We start from the raw sequence: 20727 nt of genomic DNA, 5'->3' as shown, positions 1-20727 counted from the left end.
GCCGTGGACACTCGTTGCACAATCGAACCGCGAAAGTGCACCCGTCTTCTGTCCAGAGGTCAATGTCGATGGGCCGACGCTTGTCGATGGCATCCTTCGCTGGCCATCTTGAGCGTTCGTGGCGAGGGACGTCAGTGCTGGCGAGCGAGAGCGAGACTCAATCGTGTGTTTTGTATTTTCTTCTTTTTTTGTAATATACGCCTCCAGTTATGACTTTCACTCCCAGCACTCGCGCGTGATTGAGTTGCATGGTCTTTTTAATATTATTTTTTTTTGGTATTCGGTATATAGGATCACATCAGTATGCGGATCTTGGCCCGTCGCCAACGATGAACGGCGCTCTCTTGGCGCACTCCGTTTTTAAACGACTGAATTAACGAATCAGTAAAACAAGGAAAAGACACGGATGTGCATATATCGGAGATTCGCGGCTGTGTGTGAGCATGCACCAATACCGGTTAAAGGGCCCTCCTTCGCGGATAGTGCCTGGGGTCGATAACAATGATGGCAAAGTTCCATTGTCAACTCATCCTCCATGCAGTGCAGAGCAGCCCATAGACGTCGTTTATCTCTCTATACAATCCCCTCCATGTTGCGGCCGTTCTCCGTGGGTGATCGAAGTTGCCGTCAGCAGAAAGCGAACATTTTGCCATCACCTTTCGCATCCCTCCTGCCGTAATCAATGACTACGATATAATTGCCTTATACAAAACCCTACTGGAACGTTCCGTATGCGATGTCCAATACTTCCGTATGTTTCCGTAAGACTCTTACGAAAATATATGGAAATATGGGGGAAATATACGGAAAACATATGGATTCCGAATGGAAACATATGGAATTATTGGACGCGAATGCAGAATGTTTCAGTAGGGAAGTTTTTGTTTCCAAGGTGCTGCGCAACTGAGTACCAGAGGTATCCGATATTACGTTCGAGATACCTGGATCCGAGGTGCTCTCTTCGGACGGAAGTGAATTGGTAGGGGGCGCCACGTCGAGTATACCATAGCATGGCTAGGACTTCGCCTGCAACCACGACCACCATTTGTAGTCCTTTCACGTGTCCTCCCCCCAGATTCCTGGGACACAGAAAATGTGTACATCTATATCCTGGCATCTCTGAATGCGCGAAGCTGAGTTCGTGAATCATCGCCCCGCCGCGGTGGTCTAGTGGCTAAGGTACTCGGCTGCTGACCCGCAGGTCGCGGGTTCGATTCCCGGCTGCGGCGGCTGCATTTCCGATGGAGGCGGAAATGTTGTAGGCCCGTGTGCTCAGATTTGGGCGCACGTTAAAGAACCCCAGGTGGTCGAAATTTCCGGAGCCCTCCACTACGGCGTCTCTCATAATCATATGGTGGTTTTGGGACGTTAAACCCCACAAATCAATCAATCGAGTTCGTGAATCATACTACAGTCGAGAAAGTTCGTTTTGGAACCCGGACATACCTATAGGACAAGCTGGCGAAGGATTGCGAACTGACGCAACCCCTTTGTGCGACGACAAGCACCGCATCACGGCTAGTATTGGGAGCACTTTAAAGAAAAGACAAATTGTCCTATGGCTGCAGGGCAGTTTAAGCCGCAAAAAAATAAATACTTGTCTGCCAGTGCAGTTGTTCAATTAAACAAAAAAAGTGCCACTTATTAGCTATAGCTTTTCTGCGTGAGAGGTGGTGCTCGCATCAGCAGAACTCTACAATTTTAACAAATGGCGAGTTCGGATTTCAATACATGGATATATGAATCCTATATGCGGGTGATTTCTCAAGACGAATGATTGAAGAACTCCGTAAGCGTGAGCGAAGGGCGGAATAGCTTGTCGAGCATCATCGTTGCGTTGCTAATGATGATGATGATAATGACGACCTTATAGGGATGGCGTTCACCCACAAAGGGCGATGGTCCAAGAACCGGATGGAAGGATTCTTGAAGTAATGGACTGCGAAACTAAAATCATTCTGAAAAACTAGTTGAGACATGGAACTTCGAATAAATAAAAATGCTTACTGAGCAAGCGGTCAGACCATCTCTTTTTCCTGATAGAAATAACGTTGCTCATGGCCTCATACATTCCATCACTGTTTCTTTTTCTTTTTTTCTTAGGAGAACAGCTGAACTTATTATGTTTTAAAAGGAATAAATGACAACCACCGATTCGCAGCACGTAACCACAGGGAAATCTTTCTCAGAAACAAAGCCTCTTATAGTTACCTAAAAAAATTGAGGCAGCTGTGCAGTAGTGGTGACAAGTCTGTAGGTAGTGTAAAGCTGGGCGGCTTTCATTGTTCCTTTTAATTTTTTTCTTTCTTTCTTCATGTCCTTGTTTCGTTTCTGTCTGTTTTTCCTGTCCTTTTTGCCTCTGTTTATTTCTCTCTCTCTCTCTCTCCGGTCTTTCACTCTTTGCGAAAGACGGGGATAGAGAGAAAAATAAACACTCTTTATGCCCGTTCTCTTGCTCATCAGAGTTACTGCGTTCAACGACGGATACAGCGGGGCGCATTTCGTGGAAGCGAAGCAGAATATAAAGTTTAGGAAGAGAGCACGTGCCATTTATTGATGGTAATTCATTGATGGTGTTGCCATACGCATAACTTTCCTCTTTTTATATTTTTTAAGCTAGGTTCTGATTTAGGTTATTTTCTATAACTAATACAAAAACATTATAGTAAGTACAGATCAGTGATCATCAAAATTTCATTCTAAAAGTTGTAACGTTTTCACTTTGTAAGTTCCTTTACTATAAAATAGAATAATACTTTATAAGACCACTCAATTATTGGCCGATCCCTCACAGAGGGTACGAGCCACAAGTAAAGGGCAACAAGAACAAGATGGCAACTTCTGTTCACACTATTCCACACAACGATAGACTTAAACCACTCTGCTGTTCAAATTTTTCCTTGCTCGGGGATCAAACCCGGGACCAACGCCTTAATATTCACAAAAAAATGTACTTATAGAATTTACAAATATATACATCTGACGTTCCTTTCAGGGTATTTTTACGACCTCTGTAAAACGCACAATATAAAAGCACAGCAACGCCATTAAAATGAATACATCCCCTGTAAAGAAGGGTTGGATAGGCCACAACGGCCAGTGTACTAAGGAGACCTTAAAAAAGTAATCTTGCATCAACAGAGACGTATTTGTAAAATTAGGGTGGAAAACACCGCTTTAGATGCCCGGCCTTTCGTGTATACAAGCTTCCCTTCCGTGAAACGTCTGACGTCACGCGAGGGAGATTGTTTGTATAGCGTGTTCTTCCACTCATTATCTAGTATGACTAAGTTCTCATTGTCTATTTTACTGTCCAGCGTTACATGCTTCAGGAAGCCTAGCCGGGAAGCACGAACGGATCCGAATTAGAACTGCGTAGAGCACCAACATTTGGCTAATAGAGTGACCTCTGAGCATGACTTCAACATTCACGAATGGCAACTCGGTTCACGAGAGAAGGCCGCCGGCCATCCCATAATTGGTAGGAACGAAGCCACTTTCCGTGATATTTTTGTTTCTTTCCGGCGCCACCTACAGCGAGGCCTTAATCGTGTTTACGAAACTCCGCTGGACAGAAACCACGGATAAGTCTTCCGTATATATTTGTTGACGTACAACGAAACGCATTTCTCGAGATTATTTCCCGGGGAAAAAAAAAGCGGAGTTTATTAAACGCAGAGATGTCCTCAGCCATGCTGAGGGGAACAGATACGTTTATCTGTTGCCACACTATCGTAGCGTGAGTCGAGGGAAAGCGCACAATCTTAACAATGAAGACGTCTCGCGTTATAATTTACTTTCTGTGTTTTTTTGTTTTCGCGGAATTATGCAAATCGTGGAAGAAGTGAGATCTAAGTTGTGGGCCATTTACAGCAATAATTATGTTCTTACTTCTCAGAATGGCTGCACCACGCTCTCTTTCTTTCTTTCTTTCTTTCTTTCTTTCTTTCTTCCTTCCTTTCTTTCTTTCTTTCTTTCTTTCTTTCTTTCTTTCTTTCTTTCTTTCTTTCTTCCTTTCTTTCTTTTGTTTCAAGAGGCTGCTCAGCGTCGACGCATGTGCACAGTCAAAGCGTACGTGGAGTTGGTTAAAAAACTGCGCCTACGCAGAAAGTTCTTAAAGGACAATAGGGGGGGGGGGGGGCGTCGTGTGCTGTCGTCGTCGCTTGGCGTAATGCTCAACGTGTATAGCATAAAGAGCGCGCGCTCGCGCCAAGAAGCGATCTTCTTCTTTTTGTTCTTCGAGTACCTTGATGATCATTTATCATCAGCAGCAAAAAAAGAAAAATCAACTACTACGCTTGGTGTAACGCAGACAGAAAAGCCACGTTATAAAAATTGAAAAATAGAGCAAAAAAGAAAAAGTGGAGAATAAGAAGCAAAGTAGAAAGAGCAAGATACAGAAAGAAATAGATGAAGTGATAGGAAGATATATATAGAAATCAAGAAAGAAAAAAAAGGAAACGCCAAAAAGAATGGTAAAAAGAAAGAAAGAAAAACAGAAGAGACAACAACGAAAGCTGCCCAGCTCCGCCCGGCCTTGGCGCCCCTGGTGTGAAGGTGGCTCGTTCGTTATTATTATTATTATTATTATTATTATTTATTATTATTATTATTATTATTATTATTATTATTATTATTATTATTATTATTATTATTATTATTATTATTATTATTATTATTATTATTATTATTATTATTATTATTATTATTATTATTCAAGTTACACACGTTGTTCATGTTTGTAAAAGAAAACGAAGGGGGGTAGGGAAATTTTGCCAGCCGATGATGGTGATGATGAAGATGAGGCACCGAATTCGTTTCATGGCCGATACCCCGTGGTGGGTTGCGCCAGGACTCTGAGGAACAACCAACCAACCAACCAGCTAAGAAAACGGCAGCTATCTCACATATCAACCATCATGTTAGCAGTAGTTGCAAAAAAAAAAAATCTGTATTGGCTAAACAGCCAGTACCGATGCAGGAACGAACTGATACGTTTAACTAAATTGTAGAAAAGTGGATATTAAACCAAAAGTAAAGAACACCTTGCCAGAAGTTGCGGCTAAACCAACATGTACTGCATGAAGCCAGCAGCTGTTCAATTGAGCTACAACGGTGGTTATTTTTCTCTTTACCATCTCAGTGGGTAAGGGATAGCTTGGTATACGATGAGGGACATGCAGAATTGGTAACACGATGCACTTTGAGATCAGGGAGCCACACAGAGCTAAGAAACTGACAATTTTGTTGTGTTCTCTAACAAAGGCGTTAAATATGATGAAGACGTTTGAACTGTCAAATGGAACACACTGTGGAGTAGCTTCTTGGGGTTGCTGGTTTGGCATGACACAAGCAGCAAGCGCATAAGACCAATACAGAGACGTGTGTGTCAGGCCCCTTCTTTATTTTCGTCTTATGCACTTTCACCCTATGCCATACAAAAGGAAGCCGCGAGCAATGAACTATACGGCTATTATAGAGGGTAAGCATTTTAGTACTTACCTACTTCATTGGGTTGCAGTTTTGTTATAAAGTGTCCAGTTTTATTGCGATTTTGCGGTAAGACACTCAAACAAAAAAACGAGAAAAATTGTGGGGTCTCGAAAAAGGTCGCGCTCTCTCAGAACACACGGACACAGTTGACGTATAGTCGGGCAACCAAACACTCATGCGCATTTATTCAACAACTCGACGATATCACCAGCCGAATCAAATACGTCACTAGTGACACGCTTATCGACCTTATACGACACACGGCACTAAAACGAAATAGCAACAAAGTACCGCCAATGCGGCGTCCACGACGGCCGGCTCACCACGAGGGATCCACGGTACACGACCGATGGCTGCCACTCCCCGCGGTCACCTGCGAAATAAAGAAAACCGCGACACGTTACACAAGTAAGGATGGCTTGATTTGATTGATTGATTGATTGATTGATTGATTGATTGATTGATTGATTGATTGATTGATTGATTGATGTGTGAGGTTTAACGTCCCAAAACCACCATATGATTATGAGAGACGTCGTAGTGGAGGACTCAGGAAATTTCGACCACTTGGGGTTCTTTAACGTCCACCCAAATCTGAGCACACGGGCCTACAACATTTCCGCCTCCATCGGAAATGCAGCCGCCGCAGCCGGGATTCGATCCCGCGACCTGCGGGTCAGCAGCCGAGTACCTTATCCACTAGAAAGTAAGGATGGCTTGGGCCCATAAATCGTTGTTAGAAACACTGATTGCCTTACGGCATACCAGAAGTGACTAGTAAATGCTAATAAAGTTATACAAAGTGGTTCTAAGAGATAAATGAAAAGAAAAGTGGGCCCCGTAACTGTCTGCTTCAGGGAGCGACACCTCAACAGTAGCTCACAGAGGATGTGAGAAGGAATTAAAAGAATATGATTAAAGGTATAGAGAAAAGGATGCGCTAAGCCAGCGAGCGAAGACATATCGATGGGGATGGGAGAGATAGGAAAGATGTAAACACGGTGACAGGAGTCTGAGGACGGGACACCACTTGCGAGAGCTCTTGTCGGCGTCAGGAGATGGCGTAGAGCAAGCCCAGTCGGCCAGAGCTACGTTGTCGTCGGAGATCGCGAGGGCACAACCGGTCATCACAGAATCCAGCGAGCTCACGGGGGAATAAAGTTATAAATGTTTACAACCGCTTATCCTATACAATAGGTGTTGAAAGTGACCCCCCTATGGCGCAGTCATGACCGAACTCGTCGCTCCATGTTAGCTGCAACACTCCGTAATGCACCGGCTGCGATGTTCGCCACTTTCTTAGAAATATGGGTCTTTACTTCTTACAGCGGCCTTGGTATATCATGACACACGTGATTTCTCAGAAAACCCCGTAAGAAGAAGTCCGGGGACGATATATCTGGTGACACTGAAGGCCACAAACCTGAAGAAATGAAGTGGTTCCCCCTAAAAACAACTGATCGAACGCATAGATGTGACACCATAATGTTGGTAGTAATTAAATTTCCCCCTCTGTGATTATTTTGCCGTAAACAGCCTCAAAATAAGATAATTCGTAACAAAAATACAGCCCAACGAAATAGGTCAGTTCCAAAACAATTATAGTAGATATCTCGTACACTGCAGGATAGTACGGTGAACGTCCTGACTGCTCGTTATTCCGTCGAAAGCCTTATCTTATCAAACGCGAACTGACCGTCGGTGGTCTCTACACGAGCTATGCGAAAACTTACAGTCACGTGATCACTTCGTTATGACGTCACAAATTGCTAAAAGTATGGCACGTCAACGTCACATAAAGTGACGTCACATGATGACATCAACACGCGACATCGGCACTTGGACTCGGGTGGGCCGATCACGAAGTCAGCCTAAAACCAGGTGAAGGGCAGCGAAGGTTGTAATGCCTCCGATCCCGGAGGCCATGCAAAAGGGCAGAAAACTTGCAGAAAGGGGCCGGAGAAGATCAGTACCTCGAGCTAGAAGCAAAAAAAAACAAAAAAAAACGAAGATGCCTTTTGGCTTGGAGTCGTCTTGGGTGACTTCAAGGCATGTATGCAAGAAAGATCTGTGAAGGTTTTTTTTTTTTTTTCGAAAGGGTGTTCATCTGTGCGAAGCTATTGCTATCCTTTTTTTCGTCTAAAGAAATCTGCCAGGCCGGAAATGGAACTGGAAAAACACGGGTGACCCGCATGTTCCGTGAGTGCTCAACGTATACACACGCGCAAACTGTGCGCCCAGCGTGAGACGACAGCACAGCGGGAGTCACGGAAGTGGCTCAACAAGCCCCAGTGGCTCGAAACTAAAAGAAAGACGGTTTAAGAAAAAAAAAATGCTCGAAAACGAAAACGTTGAATCTCGGTCACGGACGGACGCGTCCGGCATAAAAGAGTTGACCATTCCGTGTCAGTGAGCCGGACGTATCGCTAGCAATGGACTGCTTTGTTGACAAACCGCTTAGGAACGTAAACACGATCGCCTGGCCAGCAGGGCAGCTTGAGATCTCCCATTTCGTTCGTTTCTTCTCTCTTGCGACAGTGGTCCTTGACAGTAGTGGCCAGACAAGCGAGGGTGGCTCATATGTAGCGAGCAGAACAATCTAGGCCAGATTGAAAGAACCGTCTGCACCGCTTCCTCCTCAAGAAGACGTATCTAGTTCAGCCTGTGCCACGCGGGGGTAACCCGATCCCTTCATTTCAGTCCAAACATGCCGTCAGACAACAAAAGCCGATGCCGGAAAAGGGTTGACCGGCGTATCGAAACTGCATCCATCTCCATCGAAGGGACAGTCGGGAGTTTTTTTCTCGCGACTAGATCAACGCGTCGGGACAACACGGCTTTCCAGAACAGCCGGTGGTCAGAAGGCTACTTTAGTAGCCGGACAGACACAAAGTAACCTTTCTGGGATATTCAATCTGGAGTTTTTTTCCTAACCCCGTCTCACCCCTTTGTCCACGCGCGCTTTTATCGGACCAGTGATGCGCGGAGGAGAAGTCTTTGTTCTGAGTGACACAGTTTGTCCAGTCCCGGATAAAAAAAAAACTGCTTTTGGCGGGTCGTCTAAGCCTTTACTGAGGCGCAGCAGCAGAAAGGGTTCTGAGCAGAAATCTACAAAAACTCGGCACATGCAGATCCCCCAGAAGCCCATCTCATTTTCTCTTATGGACCTTACCATCTTACCACTTTCGTGGCTCGCTTTATTTTCCTTCCTTCTAATACGAAACAGGAGACTCAAAAAAAAAACACGTCTGTCATGGTCAGGACCGGACCCCCAGAGGTCGTGAACCCTTGCTGCGGGGGTTGCTTAGGAGACGTGACCCCACCGGTGACCGCGAAGGGGTCGGGCGGGAAGGTTGGGGCAAAGACTGCGACTCCGGCGCATTTCTTTTTTTATTTTTTTGTTCGAGAAAGATACGTTCGAAGATTGTATACGCGCTTTCGCAACGGGACTGCATCAGCATTTGTGTGTCCCTCTCTTCTTCTTGTTGTTTTGCCACTGACGTCACGAGAAAGCGCTGGAGAAGGGGGAAGTGCTCGGGACTGCCGCTTTCGCCCCCATCCCTTTCTTCCCTTCTTTTCCCAAAACGACTACCAACCCCCTTCTAGAAACATGCAGTTCTTACTCATTTCCTCTTCCCGCTTTAACTTATTTATTTATATAGATTTCGCTCACGGCTCGGATGTGAACCATCGGTTTCTTGAACTCGGACGGAGGGGACGGAGGTCATGCTGGAAGCAGGGATGTACGGCCGTGCCTACTCGCGGCGAGCTGTGGGACACCAAGCGAACTTGAGCCCCCCTTTGCTTGAACCGGGCACTCTGATCTTATTTTGTTTACTTTCCGTTCGGTCTGCCGGAGCTAGCTACTTTGCGAAGCGGGAAAAAGAATCCGTTGCCGCGCCGTCTGTGGGAGCTGACGGCCGAGGAAAATGGGAGGTCTCCACGCGCAGTCGGGGAGGAAAGGTGTGCGCGCTCATTTGTTTCCCTACGTTTTCGGGGGTTTGGGGATCGAAGCGCTCCGCGCACTTTAGGCGGGTTCAGTGACAGTTTCGGGGTCGAGCATGGCTGATGGACTCTGCAGGCTGGAGGGAAGTGGCCCTACTCCTTCGCGTCGCGGTGACGAGTTGTCAGACGCGAGCGTCAAGACACCCGCTGGGCATCGGGCAGCAATGGTGGTGCGGGAAAAGCGGACGGTCGGTCGTGAACCCACTGGGTCACAGTTAAATGCGATCCAGCGCGATTTCGTAGCAGCTGTAGGGACAGCTGGAAGAAATTTAAAAAACAAACAACGAGAAAGATTGGCAGAGACTTGGGAAGGTAGCTGGTATTATTGCGGTTGTTAGCTGGAGTAGTGCCCATCTTCAGTATAGGGAATAGCGCACGTTTGCGAAGGCATTAAAGATTGAAGAAATGTAAACATACTTAGAAGAGGAGGGACTTTTTGATGATTATAACGTGGGGAAGGCGGCGCTTGGAGCGTCTTTGCATGCAGCCCAGATTGTTATGCTAAATAATGCAATGGTATGCATAGAGTACGACCAGACGATACAACATAAACAAATTACACGACAACACTCAACATACGAGTAGTTCAATGACATCAGCGTCTCTAAAAAGTAGTTCAACGGTACTTTAGTTGCGTGAGATGCACAGGGAGCGTTAGCCCACGGGTTAAGATTGTGTCGTCTTTCAACAGATGAATGTCCCCTCCGACTCGAAAATCACCGAGAAACTATCGTGTTGATGTTGTACCAGCTTGCGTACTCTTTAAGCTCGCTGACGAAAACACGACCGCCGGATGAACCATTTCATTGGAAAATGGTATAAATGAGACTCCACCGTAACGAATTATCGTTCGCTGCAGCTTCATGTAACGTAAGTAACGGTCCGCACACTTCAGAAATGCATAGCAAGAAAAAGTCCAAGATGTACAGTGCTACGGGAGACCGCAGCGGTGCATCACATCAGTGTCACAACAAAATCTAGTGAAAGGGTACGATGAACTGAACGATGAAACATTGCGCGATACCAATAAAACACCGTCGCAGAATTGAGAAACATGCGCCCACTGGAGCCTTTGACAAACTGTAAAGCTGGCGTTGCCGCTAAATCACAATGCTCAAGATATGACTACTAATCAAGAGGCAATTATATCTGTTTGATGGGCGCATTCTCTTTTCTTTAACTATACATGTTGTATACAGGCATTCATAAATAGAGAAAACACTTACAGGAACCACGAGGTAATGATAGTATGAAGTATGTACTGGCCGTCTCTTTGGTGAAAGACTCAATGCGGAAAAGACAGCTTTACAGTTTTCAAACGTAGTTTTTTTTTTTTTTTTCGTTCTCAGTAAAGGAACAAGACGAAGAAGAACAAAACTTTATTTTAAGGGAAGGGGCAGAAAAGGGGTACTCAGGAGCATGTTGGTTGCGGCCCCACATCCAGGGCCACACTGGCTTGCTCCGCTTGCCTAACACGCGCTAATTGCACCTCTGGGTCCGAGCTGTCAAGTTGTGCCTCGCACTACTCCGAACTTCCTACAATGGTGTTGCTTAAAAATGATTTCAAATTATCTGGCTTTCAGTCTCACTACCAAGAGATGTGATATAATTTCCGACATTAAGGGAAGGATTATCACCATACAGCGAGTCATATGTCAAGCAGAGAGGAAATGTTTCTTATCATAACATTGAACTTTCTTGTAATTTGTAATCACCATGGTTGCACAATCACATACACGTGGGGCTGGTATGAGATTTGCCAGTTCCGCCTATAATAAGCGAATTCGGGCTTCTTTTTCAGCCGAGTCGCTTGTAGAATTATCCTGTGGCTTGTATCTTTTTTGGGAGGGGGTGGGAGGATTTATTTACATTGTCCAAGCAAATATAGTCGCTTTAGTGACCATACCATTCACCAATGCACGTTTGTCTTTCGCTAATGATGTGTTTATCGATGACATTGAGTAGTTTTGTGTGTATGTGTGGTTTTCTCCACCAAGGGGGTCGAAAGTTCATCACAGCAACACACCCTCCCGTTATACTAAGTCAATGTATAGGGCAGATATTGCGCCCCCCCCCCCCCCCCCTGACCCCCTCCCCTCTTCCGTGCGCACGCTTATGGTTGAGTGTTGAAGTCAAACATACGTTGGGGTAATCGGCAACGCTGGCAATCGTGCCTCCAACCGAATGGAAGCTGCCCTGGAGACAATATTAGAAGGTAGCTATGTGCTTTCGTTTATAACTTCACGTATTTTTGCAGTGAAAAAAAAATTAGGTGATTTATAAATCATCTTTCGTATTTGACTTACATTTTTAATCATTATTAAATATTTTCAAAAAGGGCAAAATGTACTGTTACAGCTTCTTTATGGCTTGTTTTGGAATGAGGGTTCGCTTCTTTGCTCGGAAGCATCAGGCAACACTGGGCTGGTTTCACAAACTCAAAATCTCTCCGTCAGTATACGGCTTCGCCGCCATTTCCTCCCCCCCCCCCAAAAAAAAAAAACAATTCTTGCCAACTCCGTGCTTGCGTAGGCGCTAGATTTTGATAATTAACAGTGGTTATGAGACACAAATGACATTTCAGTTTCCCGACATGCAAAGCTATTGAAACGAGCAACATTGAAAACATATAGTCTGTACAAACGACGATCGCGATCACTCGTAGATTATAATTCCGTTTATGACCACAGCTTCGTTTCAATTCCATTTACCTCAGGTTTAAAAAGTATAGTATAACTGCTTTAGTGATTATGAGGATACGCGCAGACTGCGTTTACGCACACGATATGTTAGCTAAATAACTTAGCAGACTGCATATAGGTCGCCTGCAAGAAGCTTGAAGAATAGAGACACCTTATTCGCGAGTAATGACAATGTATTCATTCATGCATGCATATAGACAAGTTTCTTCCAGTATACAGTGTACACAACATCGCAACACTACTAAGGCTTAACACAGCCGAACGCTTTTGACGAGATAAAGCATGAATAGCCCGCTCGAATTACGATATATGCCAGGCTATCCAAGTACGTCTGACGCAAAAAATACAGTAATTCTACGTGTACAGTCAAACTTTCATCAACAACGAAAAACAAACGTACTGCCAAAATAACCCCTTTTGTCGCGTAGTATAGAATTTTTAGACCACCCGGTACGTATATATCCGGTGTCCCGGGTTTGGAGACCACAAGATGTGAGAAAACATCCACGTTCCCGGCAATTAGTGAGTTTATTCGGTCGAATCGCAGAGTATCATACCGTCAGCTCATTTTAGAACAAGCTAAAAATCTAAAGGCCTGCCTGCTAGAGCATGCAGTGAAAATATTCGGTATTTTCTTGTGCTTTGTGGTGGACAATTTTTTTTAGGCTGAGTGTATCTGCGGCAGTAACAGATTTTCGACTAAGTGTATTTTTTAAAAATAATATGTAATTTCACAAAGCTATCTTGTTTCCAGATAACCTGCCGTTTAAATTTGCATTGCAAGAGTCTTTAGTACCGTGCGCACATAATTAACGTAGGCGGCGACCTGAAGAGGTCGTCAACGATCCGAACAAAAACAATGTGCTTGATTGGGCTGGTTGGTGCTGCATGGTAGACGAGGATAGTGCTTAACAACGACAGGAGAGGATAGAAGAGACGAGAACAGAGCGCTCTGTTCTCGTCTCTTCTATCCCCTCCTGTCGTTTGCGCTGTTAAGCACTTTCTTCGTCGACCCGAACAAACAATCTCGGGGTGCCCGGCAAGCAGCGTGCGAGTTTACGGCGCAGCATTTAACCTTCGCAATTTCGCTTTCACCTATCATGCGGCCATCGTCCTAACGAAGGTGCGGCAGTGGGAGAACACGAGCGATGTTTAGGGCGGAACAATAGACAACAGAGTGAGTATGAACAGCTTCATATTAAGCTTACCGGGGATGCTCCGCAAAGTCTTTTCTTATGGGTGTTATCGACCTGGGCATCACTCAACGCATGCTTTCGTGACGCCCGTACTGATAGCGAAATTCAGGCCTCCAAAGGCAACACTAGTTGGTTAGCGACGAATTTGACCTCTACAGTACACAACGGCGGTAATTCGGGATTGTTGCTTGCTAATGATCGTCAAAAGACCTCATAAGCAACAGACAAACGCAAACATATATGTCACTTTGTGTTCGTCTGTTGTTCGCGCGCTGTTATGACACTCACGAGTACATGTCACCGTTACATGAAATAAGGCAAATGGAACGAGGCGCCCGCTTATGTTACTCGTAACTATATCATATTGATACAAGATATAACAAAAAGCGATTCCAAGGAAGGCACGGTAGGCGTTTTCTGTGGTTTTTAACTTAGGTGTAGTAACTATGAGGTATCAAGGAAAGTTGTAGTGCACGAGAAGAAAGCCTGTCGTCAATGGCAACCGGACTCAAAACCCGAAAACGGTCCTCTTTTTTTTTTCCTTTAAATAGATGTATTTGCCATGGTTCAGGACGTCCGAATACCCTACATGACATAAAGTCGATATGAATTGGAGCAGAATTCATAAAAGTTCTAGAGTCGTTTGTTACGATGGTAATGCCATCCGCACCAACCCTCATCCGTCCCTCCTGCTAAACGTGAATGGAGAAACCCGAATGATGCGCAACACGAACTATAGAGGTACAACACTCTGTGGCAGATGCGTGGCCCAATTTGGCCCCCGGTCCTCGCCAGCCTGTATATGTGGGTCGAGCAGCGCTCATTCCCCAGTAACAGTGGAATATAGCTTACTCAATCTAGTTCACGCGTATGTCGCTCGCCCGGAGCGGTCACTGCGCATCGCTTTTTCGGGCGTCTCTGAAGAGGACTCCACCTCCAGCCATATGGTCGTTGTGGTTGCCGGTCGGGACGACCGTCAGCGCAACTCCGGGGCCGACCTTGCAAACAACTAACGAGCGGGAACCGCTCCCTGCGGAATCCCGCTGCACGCTTGCAGCGGTATAAGAGTGGACAATGCAAACGGGCACGCCACTGTGGACCAACCTTTAGGAAGGAAAGACGAGTAGGGAGGAGAAAAAAAGGTTGGGTGAGGAGGGTGATGTCTAGACGTCCCCGTAACCATGCGCCACCCGGTTGCGACGCAAACAACACAATCCCTGCACTCCTACACCGCCTTGCGCGTAAGCCGACCATGAAACGGGAGAGAGGCGCGCTGCTTCCAGGGGAAGAAGCCAAAGGGCGTCCTGGAAACTGGGTCAGGAGGAAGCATCGCCGGACCACGGACGGGATCCTTTCTTCGTCCGCTCCTCTCTTCGCCAACATTTTTTTTTTTCCTCTACCGTTCAACCACGTCCAAAGAGAGACCCGTAAAAAAAACAGGCCTTAGCAAGAAAGACTGGCCAAGGTCCCTCCACTTTTTTTTTTTTCTCCTACTTCTTTCCCAGCATCTTCAGTTCCGAACACCGCTTGTTGTCTGGGAGAGGAGGTACCGGCCGACCGGACAATGGTGCTTCCGCGATGTTTACGCCCGAACTTTCCAAGGGATTCGCAATACGGGATCGAAGCATCTATCCGCCCCCCTATACTTGGTCCGACGCGCACCCTCTCTGCTCCCTTTCCCTCGACGCCTATTCTTCCTTGTTGTCTCCAGCGCCGGACGCAATATCGCAGCGGCCGAGTCGATCGAGCGGCCTAACCTTGGCCTTGGGGGCCGCCATTCTTATTCAAGAATGGCGCAACGCAGCCGGGAAAGCGGGCCCCCAGCCTTGACCCAATCGAAGCCGCGCTCGCTTGCTCAGACAGACCGTTTTCCGGGAGCGGCCTGGCTGCGCGGACCGAGAACGTCACAGCTTTCTCCCCCGCGCGCGCACAGCGATCATCTCGTTTTTATTTTTCTGCTTTCGTTTATTTTGTCGTTGTACGCTAAGCCAGACGCAGGCCGTGCGTCCACAAGGTCTTCCGACAGCACAGTGTTCGAAGAAAGCGAAGGTTCCGCATTGTTACGGCCCTGCTTCCTGGATGCTCGCGTGTATTCCATCTGCGATGCGAGCGGAACCGGGAAGTTTCGTGGCGCGGACTGTGCTCGGCGGACGAGCGTGCATCGAGAATTACGAGCAAACCTCATAAGCGCGAAAATGCACGCGACAGCGACGAGCGATGGTATGAGCGACGAAAGAGGGCGTTCGCGTGACGTGTCGTGGGGTAGTTTTCGCGCGATCGCTCGGTTCTCCAGATTTGGAAACAGTCGCTCATCGCCCGGAAGTGCTGGGCTCAAGCCAGCCAATAGCGAAAAACCGGAAAAGACAAAGACTACATAGGTGCACGTGACCCTGCCCTAGCCACGTATGCGCAACAAGAAATAACGCAATGTTTATTACGCATGTGCATATAAAAAGTGCTGCAAGGCAATAATGAACACTTTCCGTTTCATTAATCAACAATATATCTTATTTTTTAAATTGCATACCGCTCACTACGCGGTTTTTTTTGGAGCGAGTAGATAGCCTCATGCCAGCAACAGTGGAGTTCGCTCGCCGAAGCCGTCGCGTGAATGAGGTTTGCCTGCGCTAGCGACTGATCGCGCGAAGACGATCTACGTCGCATCGCTCGTCACTGTCGCTTGCATTTTCGCGCTTATGAGGTTTGGCCCTTAAAACCTACGGCTAGACGGCGACATCACTGTCAGTGGAAAAGGTGCGTGAGACACACAACACTTACAACGCCCAATCGTGTACTCCGTAGGCATGACACTCAAAACAACGTTTCGTAGACCTAAAGCTACAAGGCTACGAAAACGTTGTCTGGCTTCTTGAGACGTGCGCGAGAAAAACTAGCGCGAAGAAGACGCAGAACACACAGATAAAGAGGGACACGTGACGCGGGCTTGCACTGTGTCATTCTCCTTCATAAGTGTTTTCCATAGTTTTTGCTGCCTTTTTTTTTAATATGGACGCCCTACTGCTCCTGGATGCGTACACGAGCACTTGGGGCGAGCTGGATAAAGTTTGTTTGTTTGTTTGTTTGTTTGTTTGTTTGTTTGTTTGTTTGTTTGTTTGTTTGTTTGTTTGTCTTTTTTATCATGGCGCAACCCATCATGGGGGCTGTGCGTATGCCGAAGTACGAACTCTTTCCTCCCCATCTTTCATTCCCTCGTCCGAGTGCAGAGCAGAAAAGACGGGCCTTAATAGACTGGGCAACCTCACTGTAGTCTCCTTATTTTTTCTTTCTCTTTTCTACTTTCTGGTGTGTCGGCTGTTCAATTCGTCATCCAATACAGCACGAAACGCTGTTATACGAAAGAATAATTTGCTAAAGCCATCGCCGCTGGTAGCCATGATGTGCGAACAATCAATGCGTGACTGTATAAGCTGCTTTAATAATAATATATGGGGCTTAATGCGTCGAAACCACGATACGATTATAATGCATGCCTTATAGTGGAGGGACTCCGGAAATTTCGAACATCTGGTGTTTTTCAACGCGCACTGAGTTCACATGTAGTATGTGGGTGCCTAGCACTTCGCCTCAAACTAAATGCGTCCACCACAGCCCCTTCACTATAGCCACAGCACCTTCGGACTATAAGCTACAAGTGTAACAGCTAAGGCAGCACGAAGATGGACGGCCACGCAGTACCTGTAGATTCGTTCTGTAACTTCGCCCTTCTGGCTTCAAGCTTCAATGTAGTCACCACGGTTGCTCAATAGCTCGACTTCGAATGTATCCGGAGCCCTCTATTACACTAAATACCGCAGCCATCCACTGAACGAGATAAAAATGCGCAATTATAGAGCAACGAGAATTTCGTTCATGGGTTCGGGCTCGAAAGTTAGTATATACACTTTTCTAACTTTTTTGAGAAGCGCAGTTTCATTAAGCCGTCACAGTGCGCAGTTGAGTCTAACGTTTCAACAGAAGGTTCACCGATTTCAAAAAGAATTTTATTGTAACAGAACAGTGAAACAACCGAATTCGCTCTATGGTGATGTTCGATTTCTCTATGGCAGTTGACCGAATTTTTAAACCTACAGCTTTGTTAAAACTGTTATAGAATTCGCGCTCCAATTCTAAATCTCACAAAAAGTTACCAATTAAATCGACAGCAGTTTGTAAGGGTTGGTTATTCAGTAGTTGTCACTGTCTGAAATTGTTAAGAATAACGTATCGCAAGAGAGTATACCGGGGCCACATTTACTAGAAATTTCTATTAACGATAATTTACGAGTTTACAGCCGTGCCACAGATGGCGCAAGTATTCTTCGTTTTACTTCTCTTTGTGAAGAAACCATTGATAATTTTTTATACGCACAATTCAAAATATTTTTTAATCTGTCCCCGAAGTAAAAACAGTATTGTATCCGTTACCAAAAAAGTAACTTAATGCGTTACTCGTTACACCAACGAAAAATGAATGCGTTACCACCCTACGTTACCAACACAAAAAAAATGTAACGCGTTACCGCTACAGTTACCGAAAAAAAGTAACGGACGTTACCTCTGCTGTTACTCAGCAACAATAAATATTTATAATTTTGTTTTTGCTGCAGGAACCCCGGGTAAGACTATTTTGAAGCTCACACTCATTTTTCACACAGAACTTCTAAGCCAAACGACGATTTTACCAAAATGTTAATTTAACTAGAATTGTTTGTACAAATGCACTGAACCTTAGTAATGCCATGAAGCTTAAAGTTAGTTGCCTCTATAGTTTCACGCGATGGCTTCGGCCTCTAGCGCATGGTGAAGCTATTTGCCTCAACGTCCCATCATGCACAATACGAGATTCAACCATCAACGCCTTAACACGAATTCCCACTAACCAGCCCAGTTATCTGTTCTCGTAAGGACAAACGCTCTCCGCTAAGGACGCATCACTGGACTTTCTCAACAAACTTACCAAAATTCTTTCAGCGTGCTTCTCCTGGCAAAATAAACGCGCGAAATTTGTAGTACTAAAGAATTGTTTTAGCGGCCTAGTCGCCTGTGGATATATTTGTGCATAATCGTTTTGTTCATTTTAACCGGTTTACTTACAGCGAAAATTGGGGGCGTTTATGTGCAGGTGTTCAAGATCAGCCTAGCTCACTCATGAGCATTTTATTTAGAAACGTGGCTCCACCTGCACGGAGAAATAAGCAAAATTTATTTTCAAAACAAAGTTGATAAGACACGTAGTATTTCAAGTACAACTTTCCAATCTCTACAACTCGACATTGAATTCAACCAACAGCTGCTTTCAAAGTTGTCATCGGACAGCTTGCCTGGCTTCTTAGTGAATACGTCCGCACCTGCACCTAATAGTCGCTCGACTGACGCACCAGATGGAACTCCTGTATTCACTTTTAGGAAGAGCTGATGAATGCGTGGAAAGTTTTCCTTGAGTACACTCTAAGTGAAGTCCCGGTGTGCAAAAAGGTACCGAGCCAGTTCTTCGTCAGTCGGCGATGACGTTGTACAGCCACTACGTACAGCCGTCGTTCTTGTTCCGAACATCTATGTCGTGCTCTCGGAAACGATCATTCAGGCACCTGCTTGTCTGGCCGATGTGGCAGGCTCCACATGACCAAGGGACTCTGTAGACTACCCCCCCCCCCCGCACACATTCCAGATGCCAATTACGATGCCTTACCTGGCATCCAAATTCGCATCCCATGAACGGACTGCTCCTCTGTGAGAGCGAGGCTAACTTTTGGGGGGGAGGGGAGGGAAAAACACATAGACACCAAAGTGCCAGCCGATCTTTTTCAACCGCTGTGGAGAAAGCTGTTGTTTGTAAGAAAAGACCACGACTTTTTCGCGTCTTCTCATGCTTTCCTGTACTCCATTATCTGCGGCACGTCATACGTGCCTTTGCGTTCTGCAGATGCTTTCGGCCACAGCCACCAGCAACATCTCAGAATAGCCAGCCTTTCCAAGACCAGCCACAGTGCGCTATACCGGCTTAATTCCCTAAAGGTACCCCCCTCCCCCCCCCCCCCAATTCCTCAAACTAAATTCCGTCCACGCTTTCTTTGTGAATGTCTGGTAGGCGACAGCGGTCCGACGCAGCAACAAAGTGATTCGTCAGGGTGAGTTCTAGGAACGTGGCACCTTCGGAATGAAAAAGTAACGAGTAACAGGGCACCTCACGTTACCGAAAAATGTTAACGGAAGTACGTTACCCATTACAGTTCCGAAACTGTAATGAGCACACGATGTAAATGTGGGCTAGTTGGTAATTCATCATTCGTTCAGTGAACTGAGAGCACGGGAGAAACAAAAACGCGAAGCAAAGAGGAGGCACACAGCAGAGCACTCGTGCTGTGTGCCTCCTCTTTGCTCAACAAATGATGTAATAAGTATGTTACTAAGTTACTGGTAACGGTAACTTAGTAACACGTTACCGGTAACAACGTTACTTGTAACGTGTTACCGCGAATACCGACTAAAAGTATTGTTCCGTGGGAAAGAAAAACAAGCAACCTTGTTTGATTACAGCTTGGAAAAAAAAAGTTCTGGTGCGGACGGCTTCTCCTTACCAAGGACAGATTGACGAACGATTATCGAAGGAGACGTTCAGCAAATACTGCATTCTTATATTTTCCAGGAAGCGCGCCGTTCCCATTTTTTCCCCGTGTTTTTTGCGGGCTTGGTCAACATTATATGCCAGCTAAGCAACGCGCACACGACAATCTCGGACACCGCGAACGCTGTGTACAGTTCCATGCGTAGCTACCAAACCCACGAAAAGCAAAGAACGGAATGACAAGAACAGCCTTTTTTTTTCAGCCTCCCAAGGAGGGTGCATATATGCGCGAAACGTTCAACGTAATCTGAGAGAACTCGAACAAAACCAAAGGAATGCCGGGAAAGAATGCCACGCGGAAAGAAGGCAATCTTGTCAGCGCCGTTTTGTCTCTGAGAGCACGGTGATCCTGCAACGGAAGTTTACTTTTGCATCGTCTACCCCGTTTTCTTAGCGATATACAGGTCACTTTAGGCTGACAAAGCATTTTGAAGCAAAATTTCGTTGTAACAAAATTGTGATTCAACAAAAGTTGTTTCGCATTGCTAAATGATACTCATGAGACTGAATGCCAACACTTGTCTGCCGATAAAAAAAAAAGTAAACTGTTCAGCTTACATTTGTCGTTAAACAATTACATGACATTACAGGAAAGCAAGGAAGTCGACGCCACCACTTGCCCTTACATACATTAACTGATTTACTACACACAGCTAAAATTTTACCATCAATCTAGTTTCCAAGCTACTGTTTGAATTCATAGTTG

At 45.7% G+C, this 20727-nt stretch overlaps 1 long non-coding RNA gene across 1 annotated transcript in view; it reads right to left on the bottom strand.

Moving 5' to 3' along the window:
* LOC142778176 (uncharacterized) overlaps positions 1 to 20727 on the bottom strand; it is a 161214-nt gene that overhangs the window by 18671 nt on the left and 121816 nt on the right. The window contains exon 2 of the long non-coding RNA XR_012888374.1: positions 5785 to 5866. This is a non-coding gene — a long non-coding RNA (uncharacterized LOC142778176). The remainder of the gene's footprint in view (positions 1 to 5784; positions 5867 to 20727) is intronic.

The sequence above is a fragment of the Rhipicephalus microplus genome, chromosome 2, assembly GCF_043290135.1.
Source record: "Rhipicephalus microplus isolate Deutch F79 chromosome 2, USDA_Rmic, whole genome shotgun sequence".
In the NCBI taxonomy this organism is placed as follows: Eukaryota; Metazoa; Arthropoda; class Arachnida; order Ixodida; family Ixodidae; genus Rhipicephalus; species Rhipicephalus microplus.
Note: the sequence above shows the minus strand (reverse complement) of the source record. Positions and strands in the feature narration are given on the sequence as shown.